Here is a 26,334-nt window from a genome sequence, read left to right as displayed (position 1 = left end):
CAGCAGATCTCTGCCATACACTTTCTTGCATAATTCTTATTTTATGTATGTGAATGTATGTTTTAGTATTTCTCTTGGATGAATTCCTAGGAGGGGAACACTTAATTCCTTCTGAACTCTAAGTTATTAAGTGGTAAGAGTTCTTTATATATTCTGAATGAGTCCTTTGTCAGATATATGTTTGGAAAATATTTTCTCCCATCCTACAGTTCGCCTATTCATTTTCTTCCTTTTTTTTTTTTTTAAATTTTTAACATTTATTTATTTTTGAGAGAGACAGAGACAGAGTGTGAGGTGGGAAGAGACAGAGAGAGGGGGGAGGTGTCTCCAAGCTATGCCTACATACGGTGCGAGCAGGGGTCGTAACTATTTTTTTCATATACATATCCAATTGTTCTAGGGTCATTTATTGAAAAGACCTTTTCTTTTCTATGAACTGGGTTGGAGACTTTATTGAGAATTAAGGACCATCTAAGTGTCGGTTCTTTATTATCCTCCATTGATCTACTTGCCCATCCTTAAGTCAATATCACACTGTTACCATTACTGTAGCTTTGCAATAAGTCTTAAGTCAGGGAGTGTGAGTTATCCAGATTTGTTCTTATTTTTCAAAATTGATTGCAGTGTTTTAGGTTCTCTGCCTTTACACATCCGCTTTAACATCAGCTTGTACTTTCTACCAAAAAAAAAAAAAAAAAAAAAAAAGCCTGCTGGGATTTCGCTTGGGAAAGTTAAATCTTTAGACCAATTTGGGAAGAACTGACATCTTAACACTACTGAATCTTCTAACCATTTCCATGGTATATTCCTCCATTTATTTAAGTCTCTTTGAATTTCTGTTGGCAATGTCTGAAGTTTTTGGTGAATGGTTTTTGTTAAATTTGTTTCTACTTACTTTATGTTATTTGATATCATGCAAAGGAGAACTGATTTTCATTTCATTTTCCAACTATGTTACTAGTATATGGAAATACAATTGATTTCTCCATATTGATCTTCCTAAATTTGCTTTTAGTTATAATAGGCTTTCCTTTTCTTGTTGATCACTTAGAGTTATCTACGCACAATCATGTTATCTGTGAATAAAGTCAAATTTACTTCTTCCTTTCCAACCTTCTATCCCTTTTCCCCCAACCTGTATTGCTATTATCATTAGAATCACCAGTAAAATGTTGAATAGAAGAGATATGAAAATACATCCTTGCCTTCTTTCTGATCATAAAGGGACAACATTCCATATTTAATCTTTTTTTAAAAATCTTTATTTATTTTTGAGAGAAGAGAGACAGAGCACGAGCGGGGCAGGAGCAGAGAGAGAGAGGGAGACACAGAATGTGAAGCAGGCTCCAGGCTCCGAGCTGTCAGCACAGAGCTCGACGCGGGGTTTCAACTCACAGACTGCGAGATCATGACCTGAGCTGAAGTCGGACGCTTAACCGACTGAGCCCCCCAGGCGCCCCTGTATTTAATCTTGTATCATGATGTCACCTTTAAGCCTTTTGTAAACGCCCTCTATCAGACTGAAAAAGTTTTCTTCTGTTTCTACTTTGCTGAGTTTTGTCATGAACGTGCTTATTCTATTGAACGCTTTATATGCATATAGTGATAGGGTCATGTTGATCTCTACGTTACTGTCAATCTGATGGATTGAGCTGAGTTGATTTTTAATCATTAAACAAATTTCTATTCTCTGCATAAATATCACTTGATTTTGGTGCATTTTTTATATAGTATACAATGTGTCTTGCTCTATCTAAGTATTTTGTATCTTTGTTTATGATGAAATTTGGTCTATAATTTACTTTTCTTGTTAGATCTTTGCCAAATTTTAGTTATCAGGGATATGCCAGTTATGAGAGGGAATTGTTCCATTTTCTTGTATTTTCTGCAAGACTTTGTGAAAATCTGACACTTCTTCCTCCTTAAATGCTTGATAGATTTCACCAGTAAAACCATCTGGGCCTGAACATTTCTTTGTGGGAAAGTTTTTGATAAATTAAATGCATTTGTAAAGGGCTATTCAGATTTCTATCTCTTACTTTTGGTAAGTATTTTTTTTTTTCCTAAGGCATTTGTCCAGTTCATCTGAGTTATCAAATTTACAGTCACATGTGAATAAGCTGTTCACAATATTCCATTTTAGTCCTCTGATATTTGCAGAATCTGTGGTGTTATCTTCTTTTCATTTCTATCATTGGTAATTTGGACCCTCTTCAAGTTCTAAAATTAGATCCAGTACTGAAAATTATTCAAAATTTATCATACAGGTAACAATTTAAAAGTAAAAACAGATGTTACCCATAAGGATTATACTTTTTAGTACAAAACTTAAAACATTTCTTTTATTATGACATTTAATATAGCTGTTATCATCTTCACACAGTCATTACATAGTTACAAACAAAAAAAAGCAAATAGGATTAGTTCACTGAAATGAGAATTTTTTAGGAGGCGTATTACAATATTGGCTTGTTCCAATATGGTGGGGAATTTAGAGCAATAAGGGTCTGTCCTAAAGCACAAAGCATAAAGATAAAGCTTGCCATATGAAGAGACAGTGAGTATTGGCGAGGACGCAGAGAAGAGGAACCCTCGTGCACTGTTGGTAAATTGGTAAAAGAGTATGGAGGTGTCTCAAAAAATTAAAAACAGAAACACCACCTAATCCAATAATTCCACCACTGGGTATTCATGCAAAGAAAACAAAAACACTGCTTTGAAAAGATATGTACACCCCTATGTTTAGTGCAGCATTCTTTATAATAGCCAAGATACAGAAGCAACCCAAGTGTCCACCCACAGATGAACTGATAAAGATGTGGGATAAACATACAATGGAATATTATTTAGGCAATAAAAAGGACAAGATCTTACTATCTGTGACAACATGGATGGACCCAGAGGGTATTAAGCTAAGTGAAGTAAGTCAGAGGAAGACACACCGTATGATCTCACTTATATTGGAACTTAAAAAACAAAACAAATGAATAGACGAACAAGCAGAATCAGATGTATAAATACACAGAACAAATTGATGGTTGCCAGAGGGGAGGGCAATGGGGGGACGGCACCTGGGCGAAAGGGAGCAGGAGATACAGGCTGCTAGTTATGGAAAGAGTGAGTCATGAAAATAAAAGCAAAGGGAATACAGTTAATGGCACTGTGATAGCACGGCATGATGACAGGTGGTTAACTCCACTCAGGGTGAGCGGCCACAACGTAACACAGCGTTGCTGAAGCACTGTGCTGTCCACCTGGAACTGATGTAGCACTGTGTGTCAGCGACGGTCAAAAAAATATAAAATAAAATAATAAAAAAAGAAACCCTTGTCATGTTAGTGTCGCATCTGCCATATTTCAGTCTGTACTCAGGGAGAGGCTTATACCAGGTCTCACTGTAGTCTGAAGACTATACTGCTATATATTTCGTTCTACAGTAAAAGCTCCATTTGAAAGAGCAGAAACACAGAGGCTGGGGTGCCAAACCTGTGTAGTCGGAAATCTGCGCATAACTTTTGAGTCCCCCAAAACTTACTGACTAATAGTCTATTGTTGACTGAAAGCATTACTGATACCATAAACGTATTTTGTATGTTGTGTGCATTATATACTGTATTCTTTCAATAAAGTAAGCTAAAGATATTCTTAAATATTTCTTAAATATTAAGAAAATCATAAGGAAGAGAAAGTACATTTACAGTGCTGTAAGAACAATCTGCGTGTAGCTGGACCTGTGTAGCTCAGACCCACGCTGTTCAAAGGTCAGCGGTATTCTCTTCTGCCAGAAGGACTCTCTGGTTTCCTCAGACACTTTCTGAAATGGCTGTACATGACACAGATTCATGCTACAATATGCTAAGTGCCTAGCATGCAGTGAAAGTGCCGTTCTAAGTGTTGAGAATATAGCCGTTAAGGACAGATAATATCCTTGCTGTCACGAAACTTCCATTCTAACGGACTAGAGATAACAGTGAACAAATCAGCAAGAGAATTTCAGATAATGTCAAGTGTAGGACTAGAGTGAGATAAAACAAAAGTGGGGTAACAGGACTCTGAGGTCACTGCTAGGTTGATTCTGGGTGGTTGTTTGTGAGCACCTGACATTTGGGCTGAGATCTGCCTGCTAAAAGCTACCAAAGGAATGGGGATAGGACGTTCTAGGCAGAAGGAAAACGACAGTTTGTGGCAGAAATCAGGGTGCTTGGAGAGAAACAGAAAGTAAAGCGGTCAGAATACACAAGCACATTCACCAAATACAAATTCTAGGATTACTACAGTACTGCAAGCTATTTAAATTTATATTGATCCGGATTCTCAATTACAGGCCGAAAATGAAGAAATGTATATAGGGTTGATTTAACTTATTTTTGCTTTCACAATCATGAGAGTTTAAATTCTGAAACAAGAACATGACCTGAAAATCAAGAAGAATAAATTCTAGTGAAGGCTTTTACATGTACTTACTAGTAACTCTAGCAGGTATATTTAGCGTGACAAAGTTATAACACTACTATATGAAGAGCAAAAGCCTTCTTGCCAGTATGGAATCGATGTGAAATGAAAGGACCACCTACGGAGAAATTCACACTAGTAAACAGACTTGTCATTAGGCTATTGTTTAAAGAAATTGCTCTAAAGCCCTGGCACTTGGCCCAAATAAGCAGATGTGCTACCTATCAAGGTAAAGATTAAGTGGATTATCTACCGCCAACTTTGATCATTGCTGGTATTATTTATTATTATCTGACAGAAACAGCTTATTCAGAGAGTTGCATTTTACTTGTTTTTGGGATAGAGAATTAAGCACTAACTTCACAGTTTCTAGGTCTGGATATTAATGAAATGTGAATACACTGCATAACCCAAAAGGAACAAATGGAGGAAATGCATGTTTTAGGACATTTTTAAGAGGCTTTATATTAACATATTTCCTGTTATTTTTGTATTTGCTGTCCATATTGCTTTGTTACATCTATGTTTTGGGGATTAAAGTAATTTTCATCACTTACTCTCATTATGCATTAGAACTTATGGTAGGAACAGCAATAAGTAAAATTTACTGGAGAAACATTCAGATAATTTATAAAACAAAACAAATATCCCATACCCTTTAAATATGTTCTGATCTGAGAACTGTCAGGTTTGTTGAATAAAATTTCAAATATAAAATGTTACATGCTTAAGCTTCCTAACAGAATGACCATGGAAAAGAAATAATTATTCAAATAATTAGTGTAAATGTCCTTTTACTCTATGCTGTAATTTTTTAAATTGAGGTATAATTATGATCTTATTCATATGTGGAATTTAAGAAGCAAAACAAATGAACAGAGAAAAAAAAAAAACCAAAGGAGAGAGACAAACCAAGAAACAGTCTCTTAACTATAAAGAACAAACTGATGGTTACCAGAGAGGGGTGGATGGGAGGATGGGTGAGATGGGTGATGGGGATCAAGGAGTGCACTTACGATGGAAAGAAAATAAAATAAATTGAGGTATAACTGACATAGCACTCATTAGTTTCAGGTACACAACATAATGACGTGATATTTGTATATACTGTGAAATGATCACCACGATAAATCTTGTTTTCCTCTGTTATCATACAGAGTTACATAATATGCAATACAATGTTACTGACTACAGCCACAATGCTGTATACCATATCCCCATGACTTACTTATTTTATGACTGAAAATTTGTACGTCTTGATCCCCTTCTCCCGTTTCACTCACCTCTCCAACCACTCTCCTCTGGCAACCACCAATCTGTTCTCTCTGTCTAGGAGTCTCGTTTTGTTTGTTCATTTGTTTTGTTTTCTAGATTCCACGTGTAAGTAAAACCATGTGGTGTTTGTTTTTCTCTTAGTTCGCGAAGCATGAACATATCCTAAAGGTCCATCCATGTTGGCACGAAAGGCAAGACGGCCTTCTTTTTCACGGCTGGGTAATACTGCATTACACGCACGTAGTACTTCTTCAGCCATTCATCCACTGATGAACATGTTGGTTGTTTCCATAGCTTGACTATAGTGAACAACGCTGAGACAAACAGATGTCTGAACTAGTGTTTTCATTTTCTTGGGGTAAATACCTACAAGTAGAACTGCCGAATCATAGAATAGTTCTGATTTCAGTTTTTGGAGAATCTTCCATACTGTTTTCCTCAGCGGCTGCACCGATTTGCATCTGCACCGACGACGCCCAAGTGTTCCCTTTCTCTGTATCCTTGCCAGCACTTCCACTTGCCTTTCTGACGACAGCCATCCTGACAGGTGTGAGGTGGTATCTCCTTGTGGTTTTGATTTGTGCTTCCCTGATAACTAGCGATGTTGAGCATCTTATCATGTGTCTGTGGGCCATCTGCATGTCTTATTTGGAAAAATGCTTATTCAGATTCTCCGCTCATTTTCTAAAACAGATTGTTTGCTTTTGCTTTTGTGTGTGTGTTGAACCGAACGAGTTCTTTACACGTTTTGGATATTAACCTCTTATCAGAATATGATTTGCAAATATTTTCTCCGAGTCAACAGACTGCCTTTTTGTTGTGTTGATGGTTTCCCGTGTTGTGCAAGAAGCCTTTTAGTTTGATGTAGTTCATTTGTTTATTTATACCTTGTTGCCATTCCCTTTGCAATATTATATATATTGTGTGTGTGTGTGTGTGTGTGTGTGTGTATATATATATATATATATATATATGTATTTTTTTTTTTTTTTTTTTTTTTTTTTGCTAAGAGCAATGTCAAGGAGCTAAATGCCTATGTTTTCTTCTAGAAGTTTTATACTTTCTGGTCTTATATTCAAATCTTTAATGCATTTTGAGTCAATTTTGTGTATGGTGGAAGACAATGGTATAGTTACTTTCATTCTTTTGCATGTAGCTGTCCGGTTTTCCCAGTACCATTTACTGAAGAGAGTGTCTTTTCCTGATTATATATTCTTGACTCCTTTGTCATGATTTAATTGACCATATATGCATGGCTTTATACCTGGGCTCTTTCTTCTGTCTCACTGATCTATGCATCTGCTTTTATGCCAATATTGTAGTGTAGATTTGCAATGGTTTGAAATCAGGCAGCATGATAATTCCAGCTTTGATTTTCTTATGCAAGGTTGCTTTGGCTATTAGAAATCTTCTGTGGTTCCAAATAAATTTTAGGACTGTTCTGTTTTTATGAAAAATGTCATTGGAATTTTGGTAGGGATTGCATTCAATTTATTGACTGCTTTGGGTAATAGGGACATTTTAGCAATATTAATTCTTCCAATTCATGAGCATGGAATATCTTTCCATTTATTTGTGTCTTCTTTGATTTCTTTCACTAATGTATTGTGATTTTCAGATTACAGGTCTTTCACCTCCTTGGTTAAATTTATTACCAGGTATTTTATTCTTTTTCATACAGTTTTAAATGGAACTTTTTCCTAATTTTTCTGAGAGTTCATTGTTAGTGTACAAAAACATCAACAGGTTCCTGTATGCTGATTTTCTATACTCACCCTTAATGAATTTGTTTCTGACCAACAAAGTCTTTAGTATTTTTCTATACATAAAATAGTGCTGTCCACGTACAACGGCACTGATGGCTCCAGCTGGGACTTCCAATACTATGCTGAATAAAAGTAGTGAGCGTGGGCACCCTTGTTTTATTCCTGATCTTAGAGGAGAGGCTTTCAGCTTCTTACCATTAAGCATGATGTTGGCTGTGGGTTTGTAATATCTGGCCTTATTATGTTGAGGTAGGTTCCCTCTATACCCACTTTGTAGAGACTTTTTATCCTAAGTCGATGTTGAATTTTGTCAAATGCTTTTTCTGTATCTGTTGAGAGGATTCCATGATTTTTATCCTTCATTTTGTTGATGTGGTGTACCATGTAAATTGGTTTGCAGATGCTGAAACATCCTTGCACCCCTGAAATCCATCTCACTTGAACATGATTATGATATTTTTTAATGTATTACTGGACTCAGTTTGATAGTATTTTGTTGAGGATTTCTGCATCTATGTTCATCGAGGATATTGGCCTATGATTTTCTCCTTTTCTTTTCGTTTCTTTTCTTTTCTATCCCTTTCTCTTTTCTTTTTCTTTCCTCTTACCTTCCCTCCCTTCTGTGTTTCCTTTTCTCCTTCCTTTCTTTGTGGTGTCCTTATTTGGTTTAAAAAAATTTTTTTTCATGTTTATTTTTGAGACAGAGAGAGAGAGAGAGATAGAGCATGAGCAGGGGAGGGGCAGAGAGAGAGGGAGACATAGATTCCGAAGCAGGCTCCAGGCTCTGAGCTGTCAGCCCAGAGCCCGACACGGGGCTTGAACCCACAGACTGCGGGATCATGACCTGAGCCAAAGTCGGACACTCAACCGACTGAGCCACTCAGGCGCCCCATATCCTTGTTTGGTTTTAGTGCCAGGATCATGTTGGTCGTCTTGTAAAATGAGTTTGGAAGCATTCTCCTCTTCAATTTCTTAAAAGAAGAATTTCAGAAGTACAAGTATTAAATGTTCTTTGAATGTTTGGGAGAATTCACCAGGAAAGCCATCTGGTCCTGAACTTTTGTTTGTTGAAAAGTTTCTAATTACTGATTCAGTCTCTGTTCTGGTAATCAGTTTAATTCAGATTTTCTATTTCTTCACGACTCAGACTTAGATGATTGTATGTTTCTAGGAATTTATCCATTTCTTCTAGTTGTTCAGTCTGCTGGGAGCATAATTCTTCATAGATGTCTCTTACGATTCCTTCTATTTCTGTGGTATCAGATGTAACCTCCCTTCTTTCACTTCTGATTTTACTTATTTGAGCACTTCTTTCTGGATGAGGCTATCCAAAGGTTTGTCAATTTTTTAGTTCTCTTTATTTTTATTACAATTTTTTTTTTAGTGTTTATTTATTTTTGAGAGAGGAAGAGACAAAGCAAGAGTGGGGAAGGGGCAGAGAAAGAGGGAGACACAGATTCCAAAGCAGGCTCCAGGCCCTGCGCTGACAGCAGAGAGCCCGATGTAGGGCTCAAACGCACGAACTGCGAGATCATGACCTGTGCCGAAGCTGGGACGCTTAAACGACTGAGCCACCCGGGCACCCCGTGTAGTTCTCTTTAGAACTTAGTTTGATTGATTTCGTCTATTGTCTTTCTAGTCTTCATTTCATTTATTTCTTCTCTGATTCTTAATTATTTTCCTCCTTCTTCCTTCTACTAATTTTGGGCTTCCTTTGTTCCTCTTTTTCTAGATCCTTTAGGTGTAAAGTTAGATTAAGATTTTTTCTTAAGACAGGCCCGTATTACCATAAAGTTAGATTTTGCTTTGTTTGTATTTTCATTTTCATTTGTCTCAAGGTATTTTTTTATTTTTCCTTTAATTTCTTCATTGACCCATTGGTTGTTCAGTAGCACACTGTTCAATTTCCAAACATCTGTGATTTTTCTAGTTTTGTTTTTGTGACTGATTTCTTGTTTCATATCAGAGTGGCCTGAAAAGATGCCTGATATGATTTCAATGTTCTTAAATTTGAGACTCATTTTGTGACCGATCCTGGAGAATATTCCATATGCACTTAAGAAGAACGTGTATTCTGCTGCTATTGGATGGAATATCTGTGTATATCAAGTCCATCTGGTCTAACGTGTTGTTTAAGGCTGATGTTTACTTAATGACTTTGGATGGGCTTTCCACTGATGTAAAGGGGGTATTAAAGTCCTCTACTATGATTGTATTGCTGTTGATTCTTCCCTTCATGTCTGTTAATATTGCTTTATAGATTTATATTCATATATTTAGTTGCTCCTATGTTCAGTGCACAAATGTTCTATCTTCTTGCTGGATTGAATACTTTATCATTATGTAATGCCCATCTTTGTCTTTTGTTAAAGTTTCTTTTAAAGTCTATTTTGTCGGATGTAAGTAAAGCTACTTATTATCTTTCTTCTGGTTTCCATTTGCATGAACTATCTTTTTCCGTCTCTTCACTTTTCAGTCTGTGCGTCTTAGATCGGAAATGTGTCTCTTGTAGGCGATCTATAGATGGGTCTCTTTTTTTTTTTTTAAATCCATTCAGGCACTCTATATCTTCTCTTAATAACTCAGGCCGTTTGCATTTAAAGTAATTATAGATAGGTATTTATTACTGCCATTTTGTTGATTGTTTTCTGGTTGTTTTGTAGTTCTTCTTTGTTTCTTCCTTCTTCTCTCTCTTCCTCATGGTTACATGCCATCTTTTAGTGTTTAGATTCCATTCTCATTGTCTTTTGTGTATCTACTATGATTTTTGCTTTGTGGTCACCAGGAAGCTTACATGTATCGGCCTGTATGCATGTGTGTATGTATGTATATATGTGTGTGTGTGTGTGTGTGTGTGTGTGTGTGTGTGTGTAAAACATATATGTATTAGTCTATTTTACATTGATACCAACACTGCACTCTAAAAACCTACATTTTTACTCCCCTCCCCCTGCACAGTTTAGGTTTTGGATGTCACATTAAACATGTTTTTATTTTGTATACCCATTAAGTAATTGTTGTAGTTATAGTTATTTTAACTTTTTTCTTTTAAGCTTCGTGCCAGATTTGTGATCTGTCCACTACAGTTGCATTGACTGTTGAGGTTTTTCTCTTGAGATGTTTCCTTGTTACCGATTAGCTCCCCTTGTTTTCAGATTGAAGAGGTCCCTTAAAATTCCTCATAAGGCCAGTTCACGGTGGCGAATTCCTTTAGTGTTTGAACACTTCTTTATCTCTCCTTCAATTCTGAATGATAACCTTGCCGAGGAAAGTATGCTTGGTTAAAGTTTGTTGCTTTCGGCACTTTGAATATCATGCCACTCCCTTCTGGCCTGCAAAGTTTCTGCTTAAAAATCTGGTGACAGTCCCGTGGAGTCTCCCTTGTACATACAAGTTGTTTTTCTCCTGCTGCGTTTAAGAGTCTCCCTGTATCTTCAAATTTTGACACTTCAGAGACAATCGGTCTTATGGATACCACTGGGTTCATCTCATTTGGAATTCTCTGTGCTTCCCGGAACTGGAAGTTTGTTTCCTCCCCCAGGTTAGGGAAGTTTTCAGTCATTTTTTCAAATAAAATTTTACATCCCTTTCTCTCTCGTTTTGGGGACTCCTAAATGTGAATGTTTTTCTGCTTGTTGTCCTATAGGTCCCTTAAACTATTTTCCCTTTTTAACATTATTTTATTTTATTTTTTCCTTTTTGTTGCTTTGTGTGGGTGAGTTCCACTGTCCTGTCTTCTGGGTCACCTATCCTTTCTTCATCTTGTCTGCTTTGAGCCCCGTTAGGGTATTTTTCAGTTCAGTTATCGTGTTCTTTAGCTCTGTGACTTCTGTCTGGTACTTTCTTGTATCTTCTGTCTCTTTGTTGAAGTTCACTCTGCACTCATCCATTCTTCTCACAAGATAGGCAAGCATATTTATGACCATTACTTAGAACATTTTATCAGGTAAATTACTTATCTCCATTTTGTTAAGGTGTTCTTCTGGAGTTATCTTGTTCTTTTATCTGGAACACATTCCTCTGTTTTTGTTTTTTCCCCATTTTGTTTGACTCTGTATTTGTTTCTACGTATGAGGCAAAACAGCTGTATCTCATCTTGATGGAGTGGTCACAGGAAGACAGGGGATGTGTTTCAGTCAGCTGTTTGCACAGTGCCCTGGGAGTGGTGGCCTGTCAAGAACTGTCTCTTCAATTGTTTTAGTCATGTGGGCCCCCCAAATTCAATCCTCTGTGGCCACCAGAGCCAGGCATCTAAGGGGCATCCCTTATGTGGACTGCACGCACCTGTCAATTTGGCATAACAGGACAAGCCCACTGCCACGTTTAGAAGGGCTGGGCCACGGGAGAGTGCACGAGTGGGGCAAACAGCAGAAGCGAGTTAAAATGAGACAGAAGTCTCGTGCTTGTGAGCCCCTCCACCTACATCTGCTCCTCCAGCAGGTGCTTTGAAGACTGGCCAGTGAGTTTCCTCCATCGATGGCCTCAGCACTTTGCAACCTACTGCTTTTGTGCTGAATCCTGGGGTGAGTGAGTCTGTGCACGAGTTCTTTAAGAGTAGAGTCTCGGGGCGCCTGGGTGGCGCAGTCGGTTAAGCGTCCGACTTCAGCCAGGTCACGATCTCGCGGTCCGTGAGTTCGAGCCCCGCTTCGGGCTCTGGGCTGATGGCTCAGAGCCTGGAGCCTGTTTCCGATTCTGTGTCTCCCTCTCTCTCTGCCCCTCCCCCGTTCATGCTCTGTCTCTCTCTGTCCCAAAAATAAATAAACGTTCAAAAAAAATTTAAAAAAAAAAAAAAAAAAAAAAAAAAAAAAAAAAAAAGAGTAGAGTCTCAGTTTTCTACAGCCCTGTGGACCTCTTGAATGCAAGTCCCCTTGGTTTTCAATGTTTTGGGAGCTCACCTCTTCAGTGTAGCTTCCAAGCGTTGGGGTGCCTGATGTGGGGCTCGAACCCCCTCAGGGACACACTCCTCCTCTCCTATCCGTTTTCTTGTGGCCTTGTTATCTTTCAGTGTGGGGAAGCTGTTCAACTCGTTTCAGGTCTTTTTCAGAGGGAAGTGATCCATATGCAGCCACAGACTTGGGGTGTCCACGGGAGGAAGTAAGTTTGGGTTTTCCTATACCCCAATTTTCTTTATGCAGGTATTTAATTTATGTATCAAAAAAATTTTTTTGTAATGTTTATTTTTGAGAGATAGAGAGATAGAGCATGAGCAGGGGAGGGTCAGACAGAGGAGGAGACACATAATCCAAAGCAGGCTTCAAGCTCCGAGCTGTCAGCACAGAGCCCAATGCAGGGCTCAAACCCATGAACTGCGAGGCGATGACCTGGGCAAAAGTCTGAGGCTTAACCTACTAAGCCACCAAGGCACCCTGAAATGTTTATTTATTTTTGAGAGAGAGAGAGAAAGACAGAGTGTGAGCAGAGGAGGGGCAGAGGGAAAGGGAGACACAGAATCCGAAGCAGGCTCCAGGCTTGAGCTGTCAGCACAGAGCCCAATGTGGGGCTTGAACTCACAAAGTACAAGGTCATGACCTGAGCTGAAGTCAGATGCTCAACCAACTGAGCCAGGTGCTCCTTTATGCAGTTATTTTATTTTATTTTTATTTATTTATTTATTTTTTTCAACTATGCAGTTATTTTAAATGACTATATTATGCTACATGAGTTATCAAGTTTACTGCTTTATTTCTATGATAAGCATAAAGAACCTTCTATAGGCTTAGAAGTTTGACCTTTATAACCTTACACTTAAAAAAAAAATCAGTGACATATTGTAACATGCTCTTTTCTTAATTCATAAGTTGATCATCTAAGAATTTTCCAAATATTTAAGGCAAAAATTGTAGTATTAGGAAGTGTTGCATAAATTCAGCATGTTAAATTATGTTAAGAAAAAGTATCCAAAAACTTTTCTTATTTAAAAAAAAATTTTTAATGTTTATTTAGTTTTGAGAGAGAGCCGGGAAGGGGCAGAGAGAGAGAGAGAGGAGGACACAGAATCTGAAGCAGACTCTAGGCTCTGAGCTGTCAGCACAGAGCCCAACGCGGGGCTTGAACCCATGAACCATGAGATCATGATGTGAGCCGAAGTTGGATGCTTAACTGAGTCACCCAGGCGTCCCAATTTTATTATTTTTTAAATGTTTATTTACTTTGAGAGAGAGAGAGAGAGAGAGAGAGAGAGAGAGAGAGAGAGCATGAGTGTGCACAAGTCGGGGAGCGGTGGAGGGAGAGCTCACGAGAGAATCCCGAGCAGGCTCTGTACCGTCAGCACGGAGCCCGATGCAGGGCTCGGACTCACAAACTGAGAGATCATGACCGGAGCCAAAATCAAGAGTTGGATGCTTAACAGACTGAGCCACCCAGGTGCCCCCCAAAATTTTGGAGTAGGTATGCTCAACAATCTTAGCAGTGAAGGCTGTATATGCAGTAAAAGAGACTTGCCTAGTCTCTTGGAGTAGGAAACTGTTTCACTGTGAGAAGACACCTGAAGACGACAAAGAAAAAAACCAACGTGCCTTCTATTGTCTTTTTTCAGTTTCATGTTCAGTGTCTTCTTTATCTGCAGGCTTTGTCATTCAGACTTGGGTTTCATCAAACATTACTGTAATGAATCAGAACTTTGGTCTTTGTAAGTATGACAGTGATATTACCAGAGGCTCTATTGTGCCCACTGTGTAAAATTAGTTCCGACATCACAAATCTAGGGATGTACGATGGTGGAGGCAGTACCTCTGAGGTCTGGCTCCCCATGCTTTGCCACTGCCCAAGATAAAAGCAGAAAGTTCATCCACGTCTGAGGGATTTATGGTTTGTGAACGTGCTGACAGTTTAATTAATATCACGGAATTTTACCTTCATATAGAACAGCCTTTTCATAACTATTAGGCTCTACCTGAGTAATAATCTTAAATATGTCCTCTTCTTGTACCTGAGGTAGACTGAGGTAGGCGGAGTGTAACGGTACCCTGTATGACACTATTTCAGGTGTCACTTGTGCAGACAGATAGGTTTCCTACCTTAAACTAGTATCAGATTAATTTCCTTCTTTAAATGCCAAGCATCTCAGAAGAATAATTTTTATCTACAGACATCGATTTTGTATTTCCTTTTTTTTTTTTTTTTTGAATATTAACCGTGTAATTTATTATTTAAACCAGGTACTTGTAAGAGTGAAGGAGGGCACTACAAATAATTGCAGTTAGTACGAGTAACCACTGGACTGTCTACATTTGAACAAACTGGGCTGTATATTTATTCTAGTGACAGGAAGAGTGATAAAGCGTTTAGTTTATTTTATTTTTTTGTGGCTATATCTTTATTCAACAAGTCATTATTTTTTCCCAGATTTTATTTAAATTCAAGTTGGTTAACATATAATGTAGTATTGGCCGCAGGAGTAGAATTTAGTGATTCACCACGTCCATATAACACCCAGTGCTCATCCTAACCAGTACCCTCCTGAATGCCCATCCCCCACCTACCTCTCCTCCAGCAACCCTCCGTTCTCTATTTAAGAGACTCTTACAGCTTGCCTACCTCTCTTTTTATCTTATTTATTTTTCCTTCCTTCCCCTATATTCATCTGTTTAGTTTCTTAAATTCCACATATGGCTGAAATCATATGGTATTTGTCTTTCTCTGACTGACTTATTTAGCTTAGCGTATAATACACTCTAGCTCCATCAACGTCATTGCAAATGGCAACATTTCATTCTTTTTGATGGCTGAGTAATATTCTGATGTATGTGCATGTATGTATATGTGTGTATACATACATTACTCACATGTATACACACATATACATACATACACATGCACATCAAGTTTTCTTTTTCCATTCTTCAGTTGATGGACACAGGCTGTTTCCATAATTTGGCTATTGTTGATAGTGCTGCTATAAACAATGGGGTACATTTGCCCCTTTGAATCAGTATTATTGTATACTTTGTATAAATACAATTCCTGTATTGTAGTGCAACTGCTGTGTTGTAGGGTAGTTATTTTTAACTTTTGAGGAATTTTCATACTGTTTTCCAGAGTGGCTGTACCAGTTTGCATTCTCACCAATGGTGTAAGAAGGTTCCCCTTTCTCTGCATCCTCACCAACATTTGTGGTTTCCTGAGTTGTTCATTTTAGCCATTTTGACAGGTGTGAGGTGGTATCTCATTGTGGTTCTGATTTGTATTTTCCTGATGATGAGTGATGTGGAGCATTTTTTCATGTGTCTTCTAGCCATTTGTGCGTCTCCTTTGGAGAAATGTCTATTCATGTCTTCTGCCTATTTCCTTCTTAGCTGGATTATTTATTTTTTGGGTGTTGAGTTTGGTAAGTTCTTTACAGATTGTGGATACTAGCCCTTTATCTGGTATGTCATTTGCAAACATCTTCTCCCATGACACAGGTTGCCTTTGCTTTGTTGACTGTTTCCTTCACTGTGCAGAAGCTTTTTATCTTGAAGAAGTCCTAACAGTTCATTTTTGCTTTTGTTTCCCTTGCTTCCAGCAACATGTTTAGTAAGAAGTTGCTACAGCTGAGGTAAAGAGGTTGCTGCCTGTGTTCTCCTCTAGGATTTTGATGGTTTCCTGTCTCGCATTTAGGTCTTTCATCCATTTTGAGTTTATTTTTGTGTATGGTGTAAGAAAGTGGTCCAGGTTCCTTCTGCATGTCGCTGTTCAGTTTTCCCCACACTATTCGTTGGAAACTGTCTTTTTTGCATTGGATATTCTTTCCTTCTTTGTCAAAGATTAATTGCATACAGTTGCGGGTCCACTTCTGGGTTTTTTATCCTGTTCCACTGATCTCTGTCTGTTTTTGTGCAAGTACCATACTGTCTTGACGATTACAGCTTTATAATACAGCTTGAGGTCTGGAATTTTTGTGCCTCCTGCTTTTCTTTTCTTTTTCAACATTACTTTGGCTATTCGGGGTCTTTTCTGGTTCCATACAAATTTCATAACTGTTTGTTCTAGTTCTGTGAAAAATGCTGTGTTATTTTGATAGGGATTGCACTAAATGTGTAGATTGCCTTGGGTAGTATAGACAGTTTAACATTTTTTCTTCTGATCCATGAGCATGGGATGCTTTTCCACTTGTTTGTGTCTTCTTCAATTTCTTTCATCGGTGTTTTACGGTTTTCAGGGTACAGACCTTTCACCTCTTTGGTTAGGTTTATTCCTAGGTATCTTAATGGTTTTTGGTGCAACTGTAAATGGGATTGATTCCTTGATTTCTCTTTCTGTTGCTTCATTATTGGTGTATTGAAATGCCACAGGTTTCTGTACGTTCATTTTGCATCCTGTGACTTTGCTGAATTCAGGTATCAGTTCTAGCAATTTCTTTGGTGGAATATTTTGGGTTTTCCACATAAAGTATCATGCCATCTGCAAAGCCTGAAAGTTTGACTTCTTCCTTGCTGATTTGGATGCTTTTTATTCCTTTGTGTGGTCTGACTGCTGAGGCTAAGACTTCCAATACAATGTTGAATAACAGTGGGGAGAGTGGACATCCCTGTCATGTTCCTGATCTCAGGGGGAAAGCTCTTAGTTTTTCCCCATTGAGGATGATATTAGCTGTGGGCCTTTCATATATGGCCTTTATGATGTTGAGGTATTTTCCTTCTATCCCTGCTTCCTTGAGGGTTTTTATCAAGAAAAGATGCTGTATTTTGTCAAATGTTTTTTCTGTGTCCATTGAAAACATCACACGGTTCTTATCCTTTCTTTTATTTATTTATTTATTTATTTTTAATTTATTTTTTTTTAACGTTTATTTATTTTTGGGACAGAGAGAGACAGAGCATGAACGGGGGAGGGGCAGAGAGAGAGGGAGACACAGAATCGGAAGCAGGCTCCAGGCTCTGAGCCATCAGCCCAGAGCCCGACGTGGGGCTCGAACTCACGGACCGTGAGATCGTGACCTGAGCCGAAGTCGGACGCTTAACCGACTGAGCCACCCAGGCGCCCCTCCTTTCTTTTATTAATATGGCATATCACGTCGATTGATTTGCAGATCTTGAACCCCCAGCCCTGCACCCCAAAAGTAAATCCCACTTAATTGTGGTGAATTATTCTTTAAATATACTGTTGGATTTGATTTTCTAGTATATTGTTGAAGAGTTGTGCATCCATGTTCATCAGGGATATTGGTCTGTAGTCTTTCTTTTTAGTGGGGTCTTGGTCTGGTTTTGGAATTAAGGTAATACTGGCCTCGCAGAATGAGTTTGGAAGTTTTCCTTCCTTTTCTATTTTTTGGAACAGTTTCAGAAGTATAGGTAGGATTTCTTCTTTAAATATTTGGTAGAATTCCTCTGGGAAGCAATCCAGCACTGGACTCTTGTTTGTTGGGAGATTTTTGATTATTGGTTCAATTTCTTTGCTGGCCATGATGAGTCTGTTCAAATTTTCTATTTCTTCTTGTTTCAGTTTTGGTAGTTTATGTTTCTAGGAATGTATCCATTTCTTCCAGATTGCCCAATTTGTTGGCATAGAATTGCTCATCATTTATTTTAGCTCTAATCTTTACTATTCTGCTGGTTTTAGGCTTATTTGGTGTTCTTTTTCCAGCTCCTTTAGATGGAACGTTAGGTTGTGAGTTAGAGACTTTTCCTGCGTCTTGAGCTATGGCCTACATACTTCCCTCTTACGACTGTCGTTGCTGCATCCCAAAGATTTTGGAATGTTGTGTTTTCATTTTCATTTGCTTCCATGTATTTTTTTATTTCTTCTTTAATTTCCTGGTTAACCTATTCATTCTTTCGTAGGATGTTCTCTAACCTCCAAGTATTTGTGGTCTTTCCAAATTTCTTCTTGTGGCTGACTTCAAGTTCCATAGCATTGTGGTCTGAAAATATGCAAGGTATGATCTCTATCTTTCTGTATTGGTTAAGGCCTGATTCGTGACCCAGTATGTGATCTAGTCTGGAGAATGTTCCATGTGCAGTTGAAAAGAATATGTATTCTGCTGCTTTAGGACAAAATGCTCTGAAAGTATCTGTTAAGTCCATCTGGTCCAGTGTGTCGTTCAAAGCCATTGTTTCCTTGATGATCTGCTTAGATGATCTGTCCATTGCTATAAGTGGGGTGTTGTAAGTCCCCTACTATTACTCTATGATTATCAGTGAGCTTAAGTTTGTTATTAATTGATTCATATATTTGGCTGCTTCCAGGTTTGGGGCATACATATTTACAACTGTTAGATATTCCTGTTGAGTAGATCTCTTTATTAGGATACAGTGCCCTTCTTCATCTCTTATTACAGTCTTTGGTTTAAAATCTAGTTTGTCTGATAGAAGTATGGCTACTCCAGCTTTCTTTTGATGCCTATTAGCATGAAAAATGGTTCTCCATCCCCTCACTTTCAATCTGAAGCTGTCTTTGGGTCTAAAATGGATCTATTGTAAGCAGCATATTGATGGGTCTTGTTTCTTAAATCCATTCCGATACCCTACGTCTTTTGATTGGAGTATTTAGTCAATTTATATTCAGAGTAATTACTGATAGATATCAAGTTAGTGCCATTGTATTACCCGTAAAGTTGTGTTCCTGTAGATCATCTCTGTTCCTTTCTGGTCTTGGTTGCTTTTGGTCTCTCTTTCCTGCTCAAAGGGTCCCCTTTAATAATTCTTATAGAGCTGGTTTAGTGTTCACAAACTCTTTTAGTTTTTGTTTATCCTGGAAACTCTTTACCTCTCCTTCTATCCTGAATGACAGCCTTGTTAGAGTCAGTATTCTTGGCTGCATATTTTTCCCTGTAGCACGCTGTATATATCATTCCACCCCCTTCTGGCCTGCCACGTTTCTATGTGTCTGCTAAACCTAATGTGTCTACCCTTGTAGATTAAGGATCTTTGTGCCTTTCTCTATCTTTGTATTTTGCAAGTTTCACTATGATAGGTCTTGGTATTGACCTGTTTTGTTGATTTTCAGGGGAGTTCTCTGTGCCTCTTGGATTTGAATGCCTCTTCCTTCCCCAGACTAGGGAAGTTCTCAGTTGTAATTTGTGCAAATAAACCCTCTCCCCCTTTCTCCCTGCTCTTCTTCTGGGACTGCTAAGGTATGAATATTATTGCACTTCGTGGAACTGCTGAGTTCCCTAGGTATATATTCACGATCTAATACTTTTCTTCCCCTCTGCTTTTCAGCTTCATTATTTTCCATACTTTTATCTTCTATGTCACCCAGTTGTTCCTTTGCTTCTTGCACCTTCATTGTGATTCCATCCTGTTGGTTTTGCAACTCAGTTATAGCATTTTTTATTTTGGCCTGACTAGTTTTTAGGTCTTTTATCTCTGCAGCAAGGCTTTCTCTGGTGTCTTCTAGGCTTTTTTCAAGCCTATTGTTCTGAATTCTTGTTCAGATGTATTGCTTATATCTGTTTTGAGCAAATCCCTGGCTGTGGTTTCTTCTTGATCTTTCTCTGTGGGGTGGGGGGTTCCTCCACCTTGTCATTTTCTCTAGGTTTCGGTCTTTGTGTGTTACGAAAGCTTGTTATGCTTCCTGCTCCTGAGAGTCTTGGTATCTTAAGAAGGGGTCATACACTGTCCAGGGCCTGGTGCCTCGGAAAGTATTCATGGTGTATGTGGTCTACACTTTGCTACTGTGATTTGGCTGCTCCTTCCCCAGGGTCAGTCCTCTGCAGAGCTCCTCCTTGCTTGCAGTGGGCAGTGTTTGGACTTTTAACTAGGTGTGCTTTGATTTCTTTGTTAAAATAAGCCTGCCAGGTTCTCTCCCTCAAATTATGCAGATTGTTCTCTTAATTCTCACACTGATTTCCTAGTGCTCAAAATGACTTGATGTTGATTTAGCTGTGTTTGAAGGAAGCCCAGGGTCCCCCTACGACTCTGCCATCCTAACTCCTCCAATCGATTTTGCATTTCCTATCCACTCCTCGTTAGTCTTTTGCTCTATGGCATTGGTCCCTACCACTATTTTCAAACTGCTTCTGTAGTGGCTCCCAAAGACCTACAAAATTTAGGGAGTCCTCTACTCTGTCGCTATCCAACTTGACCACTTTTAAAAAGTTTGATGTTAAACATTACTTCATTGTTGCTCGTTTCTTCCCTGGACTCCATTATCCTGCACTTTCTGGGCTTTTTCTTACTTCTCTTGTACTCGGCTCCTTCTCAATTTCGTTCTTGGCTTCTCAGTTTCAGCTTAACCTCTTAAATGCAACTGTTTTCCAAAACTCTGATCTTATCCTTCTTCACTCTACATTCTCCCCTTTAGGTCACATACTCTCATGACTTAATTATCACCTGTATCAGGATGCTTCCTAATCCCGGCTACCTTCTTATCGCCAGACAGTTGCTTGCTACTCATATCTATCTCTACAGAGATGTCCCAATAGTTTATAAAGGTCAACATTTCCAAGCTCAGAGTTAAGATCTTTTTCAACCCAGTCCTCCTCTGCATTCTCCTTCAAATGAGGCCGGCTAACATTAAGGAAAGAGCAGGGCTGTAGAACTGGATGGACTGACTTGGAGTCAAATCATGGCTGCTATATTGACTGTATATCGATTTTATATTTAAAATGGGGATACTACTACTTACCTTGCAGGTTGCTGCAAAGATGCAACCATGCAACATGTATGTGGAACATAACCAATCCTCAGTAGGAGCTAGTCTTCTGTCCTCTTAGATCAGTTAGTGCTACCATAATTCCTAGCTGGGCTGGCTGGAAAAAGGAGTGACCACTCCTGTCTCCTCTCCCCTCGCCTCTTCGATCCAGCTGGAAACCGGGTTCCTCAGAGCCTATTCCACAGCACGTCTTGACCGTATTTCCCACTTTGATTCGCAGCTGTAGACTGGACTACTGTAACAGTGTAACAAGCCACCTATCTCCAGTCTCTTCCCTTCTAGTTCAGCTTTCACACTGTGGACCGAGATAATTCTTGAGAACTGAAGCACAATTGTCTCTGACAGCCATCCACTGGTTGCTCCCGGTGGTGAAGTGCAGTTCACGTTGGGGACTCCGCCTCCGAGGTGTCTCTTCACATGTCGGCCACACAGGGACAGCAACAATGCTTTTACAGCGGTCTGTATTTTATAAAGTTTCTTTCCCCGAGGGACCGGTAATGACGGTCATTTAATGACTGTTGGTGCTAAATAGAGCAATATGCTTATTTCTGTTTTCCTATGCTGAATGAAATTGAATTTAAAGATAAATTTATGATGACTATCTAGTATTTCCTTTCCTGCTTGCTTTGTGAGTAGTTTTTCATCTGAGATCCTGAGTAGGAGCCATGATACCTAGAAATCCATATTTTATATTTTATTTTATTTTATTATTTTATTTTGTTTTATTTTATTTATTTTATTTTATTTTATTTATTTTATTTTATTTATTTTCCCCCCATTTTGTCCATTTAAACTACCCTCAACTTCTCTGTAGAATTCCATGCTGCCTTCCTAATCCAGTTGCTCTATAATGATAAACTTTATCCATACTGATTCGTGGCTAACAAGCAAATTTGCTAACACTTGCTTACAATGATGTCAGAATGACACAATTTCTATCTTTTTCAAACCACATGTTTTGAATATGTGAAACATTGCCAATATTCTTTAAGCAGTTACATAGTATAGTTTTCTCCATAACTTTCTGTTACTTTTAACTTCTGCCACTTTAAGAAGTTGAATTCTGGAAGATTACTACCTGTTTTTCTGAACAGTAAGTGAAACTTCACTTATCTGGAAGTATACTTAGGCAACTTCAGTCCTCTGGAATCCTCCAGCTTTCTTATGTAAGATGCAAACCCATGCGTAAGAAAAATCTTTTTCAGCATTTGAAACAATTGTTTTAAGGGCATATGATAAAATATGTACGAAACTTTCTCAGAATTTATAGTCTTGTATATTCGAAAGCAGTGCTGTCCAATCGAAATATAAAGGAGTTACGTAAGTAATTTAAAATTTTTGAGTAGCCACATTCAAAAAAATAAAAACAACAAAAAAAGACACATGAAAATGAATTAATATCCCATCACACTTCATCATGTATTTGATATAAAAATTCAGATGTTTTACGTTCCTTTCTCTTTTCTTCAAAATCCACTGTGGATTTTACATTTACAGAACAATCAATTCAGATTTACATTTCATTGGAAATACTTGATCTGCGTTCAGATTTCATAAGATTTACAATTTAAAAGGGGCTCCCTATACCCAGGTAGCTTCAAACACATGTAAAAATTTCTGAATACCTAAAGGGAATATCAGGTTTTAAATTTAGATTTTACATTAATTAAAATGTAAAAACTTAAGTTTTTTTTGGCCACAAGCCAAATTTCAAGGGCCCAAAAGCTACATATGGCTATGGGCCACTTTACTGGAGAGTGCAAGTAACAGAGTCTGTATTTTATACCTAATTTTAACAAGCTTTGTTGCCTGTCTTCCCGGTACATGGAGATTGGAAGAAAAACTAGATGACTAGAACTGACATAAAGATCTCACTGACACCAGTGATAGGAAACTAGCGATGCCTTTTTTAATTAAAAAAAGTTTTTTTTATTATTTATTTTTGAGAGAGAGAGAGAGACAGAGCACCAGCAGGGGAGGGGCAGAGAGAGAAGGAGACCTCCATGAGTCTTATCTTTTTCCAGTTGTACTGAGATATAATCGACATACCTCCCTGTGTACAATGATTTGACTTAGAGAAGTTCTGAAATGATTACTGCAGTAAGTTAACATCCATCATCTCATACACATGCAAAAAAAAAAAAAAAGGCAAAAAAAAAAATCTTTTCTCCTTGTTATGGTAGCTCCGAGGATTCACTCTCTTAACCACTTTCCTATGTAAACCCTATGGCTGTCGTGATGCACGTTAACACCCCCAGCACTGACTCATCTTCTAGCTCCAAGTTTGTACCTTTTGACCACTTTCCTTCAATTCCCAACCTCGCCTCTGGTAACCACAAATCTGATCTCTTTCTAGGAGTTTGATTTTTTGCTGGATTCTACATAGAAGATCATACATTTCGTCTTTCCATGACACACACCTACTTTTAAGATGGGTCCTCATAAAGCAGCCTCTTACCTCCCATTATTTCAGTTGTTCCTGTTTTGAAACGTTTCTGTGTGTTTTGTAAAGTACACCTAACCACACAACAATCCAAAGTTATCTGTTCTAGTGTGACGGTGTGTTTTCTGTGTGTTTTAGCACACTTCAAGAACTATATGCCAACATACTGGTCTGAAATATTGGGGGTATTGAGGGTAGTTATGCTGAGTCCATTCCTTCCTAGATATTCCAGAATTTAATTCCTATAGTTGTATACTGGGTTCTGTTTCCTCAAATAAAACGTAGCAAAAAAACCAACCAACCAAACAAACAAAAAACCAAAAACTTAAGCAATGCAGATTAATCAAGGCTCCCTACTGCCCCTGCAGAACCCCGGGATGGATATTCCCAGCGAGCTCCTGGCCAGTCTCAAGCTCGCTTGCATACTCCTGCTCTCAGCAGCTGAGCTCAGTATCTGCTCTAATTTCTGTGTGTTTCCAAACCAATGACGTTCATTGCACTTGTTACCGTAATTATTTAATTCAATACTTCTGTGAAGTGATGTGGTTTTCTGGAAACACCAGGAAGCTGAAGGCAGAAGTTAACTACTTGGGGACACTAGGACATTGGTCTCCTTTTTTTGCCTGAGGTGAGAATGTAGGTTCAAAGACACCTGAATTTGGTGAAAGAAACCAGAAGAGCCTGAAATGGATGCACCAAGCACAGAAGACGGTTTATGTGAGTTTTCTTTTTGTTTTTGAAAGCGATATAAACTCCAAATATAAAAGCGTAACATTTAGTGTCTTATGTTCGGCAACACCCTGAAATGAGTGGGCCACTGTCACCGGGAGCCGCCAGGCCCCTCAGAAAACGCCATGTCAAGGAAGCCGCGAGGGGACAGCCTGCATCGATTCCTGTCCTGGTGGCTAGCTTGTTTAATTGAGTTCATGGGCCTTGACTACATGCACAAAGGGGTGTGCGTGAAGTCACTTGCAATAATGCAAATGCTGTATCAATGAAAAAGGAGTCGGAAAAGAGTTGCTGCAATAAAAAAGTGAGAGGAATACTTCAGAGCTGTGCTATAAAGGGACACTACTAAAAAAAAGTTGCTTCTGATTAGCTAGGGTATGTCTGTAAAGAGTGGGGAAAATCACCAAATCTTGAAGGATTCTACATTGAGTGCTTCATACCTGTCTTCACATTTTTTCTGCCCTTTAAAGAAAACAAAGTGGAAACTGCAGGTGATAAATGATGAGACTGTGTAGCAAGAATCCAACCAGTGGCTCCACTCTAAAAAAAGGCCTTGGTTCCGAAATGGATACAAAAAGACATAAAGAAAAATGTTAAAAAAAAAAAAAAAAGGATGTGTATTTACTTAATTAAAAAGTCTGTTACGTAAGTATCTTTATCTTTCAAAATGATTCCCCACTCGGACACACTTTTTAAGGCAGTGGAACAATTACCGATGGCGGCCACACTGGGTAAGATGGGTTGTGCTACACTTTCCAACACTGAGAATTTCACCTGTTTACTCACACAGATGTTCATGTCGCTGACCTTAGTCTCCCCCGTATGCTAACATTCATGCACTCTTTATATCCTCTTCCGGATTTCCACATATGTTAAATACTTACGAGCCTATTTTCTGTTTTATGTTTATTCTCTGATTAGAACTTTTGCTATGTCCTTCGCTTCTAGTCTTTGAGACAGTTTCTTATACAGAGAACCAAATATCTTAGTAATTAAATTTGCAAAGCCTGTGGTATGGAACCTTGTCAAAGGGGTTACTGACATATAGTTTGTATGATAATAAAACACATACAGTTCGATGGGTTTTGACACATTTACATGCCCATGTCACTACCATCCTCCCCAAGATCTGAAATATTTCTAGCGCTTCAGGAGGCTCCCTCATGGAAACTGCAGTCAACTCCTCACTCCCTCTCAGCCCCAGGCTGCCAGTGGTCCGCTTTCTGTTAGTGTAGATACGCTCCTTTTTTAGAGTTTCGTATCCGAGGAATCACCCGCTCTGTGTACTGTCTGTTGCACCTTGATTCATCCATGTTGTTGTGTTTATCAGTAACTTTTCCTTTATATCGCTGAGTAGTATTTTATTGTATGAATACAATTTGTTTATCTAGTCACTTGACGAACACTTAGGTTCTGTTTCCAGTTTGGGGCTATTATGAATAAAGCTGTTACGAACATTCATACACAGGTCTTTGGGTGAACATGTTTTCTTCCTTTGACTAAATACATGGGAGTAGAATTGCCAAGTAGAGTTAAGAAACTGCCAATTTTGTTTTCCAAATGTGTGTTTCTTTTACATTCCTACATGTAAAAGAGTCCATTTGCTTCAGGTCTTAAAGGCTTTTTTAAAAAAAAAGTCATAGTCATTTATGTATGTATGCATTACCAATCATAGTTCAAAGAAGTCAGTATGTACAAAGCACTGTGTTATCTATTTACTATGTTGTGTTTTTTTCTCCACAAAACACTCTAATAGATAAAAAACATTTAACTCGGGGCGCCTGGGTGGCTCAGTAGGTAAAGCTTCCGACTTCGGCTCAGGTCACGATCTCACGGTTCGTGGGTTTGAGGCCCGTGTCGGGCTCCGTGCTGACAGCTCAGAGCCTGGAGCCTGCTTCTGACTCTGTGTCTCCCCCTCTCTCTGCCCCTCCCATGCTCATGCTCTGTCTCTCTCCTTCTCTCAATAATAAATGTTAAAACAGTTTAAAAAAATAACAACATTTGGGGCGCCTGGGTGGCTCAGTCGGTTAAGCGGCCGACTTTGGCTCAGGTCACGATCTCACACTCTGTGAGTTCGAGCCCCGCGTCGGGCTC

General features: G+C 38.6%; 1 protein-coding gene across 1 annotated transcript in view; it reads right to left on the bottom strand.

Annotated features, from left to right (window-relative positions):
• MICU2 (mitochondrial calcium uptake 2) overlaps positions 1–26,334 on the bottom strand; it is a 143,538-nt gene that overhangs the window by 35,504 nt on the left and 81,700 nt on the right. The window lies entirely within an intron of this gene.

The sequence above is a fragment of the Puma concolor genome, chromosome A1 (assembly GCF_028749965.1).
Source record: "Puma concolor isolate L17-30 chromosome A1, mPumCon1.1.hap2, whole genome shotgun sequence".
Lineage (NCBI taxonomy): Eukaryota > Metazoa > Chordata > Mammalia > Carnivora > Felidae > Puma > Puma concolor.
This window is presented reverse-complemented; position numbering and strand designations above follow the sequence as displayed.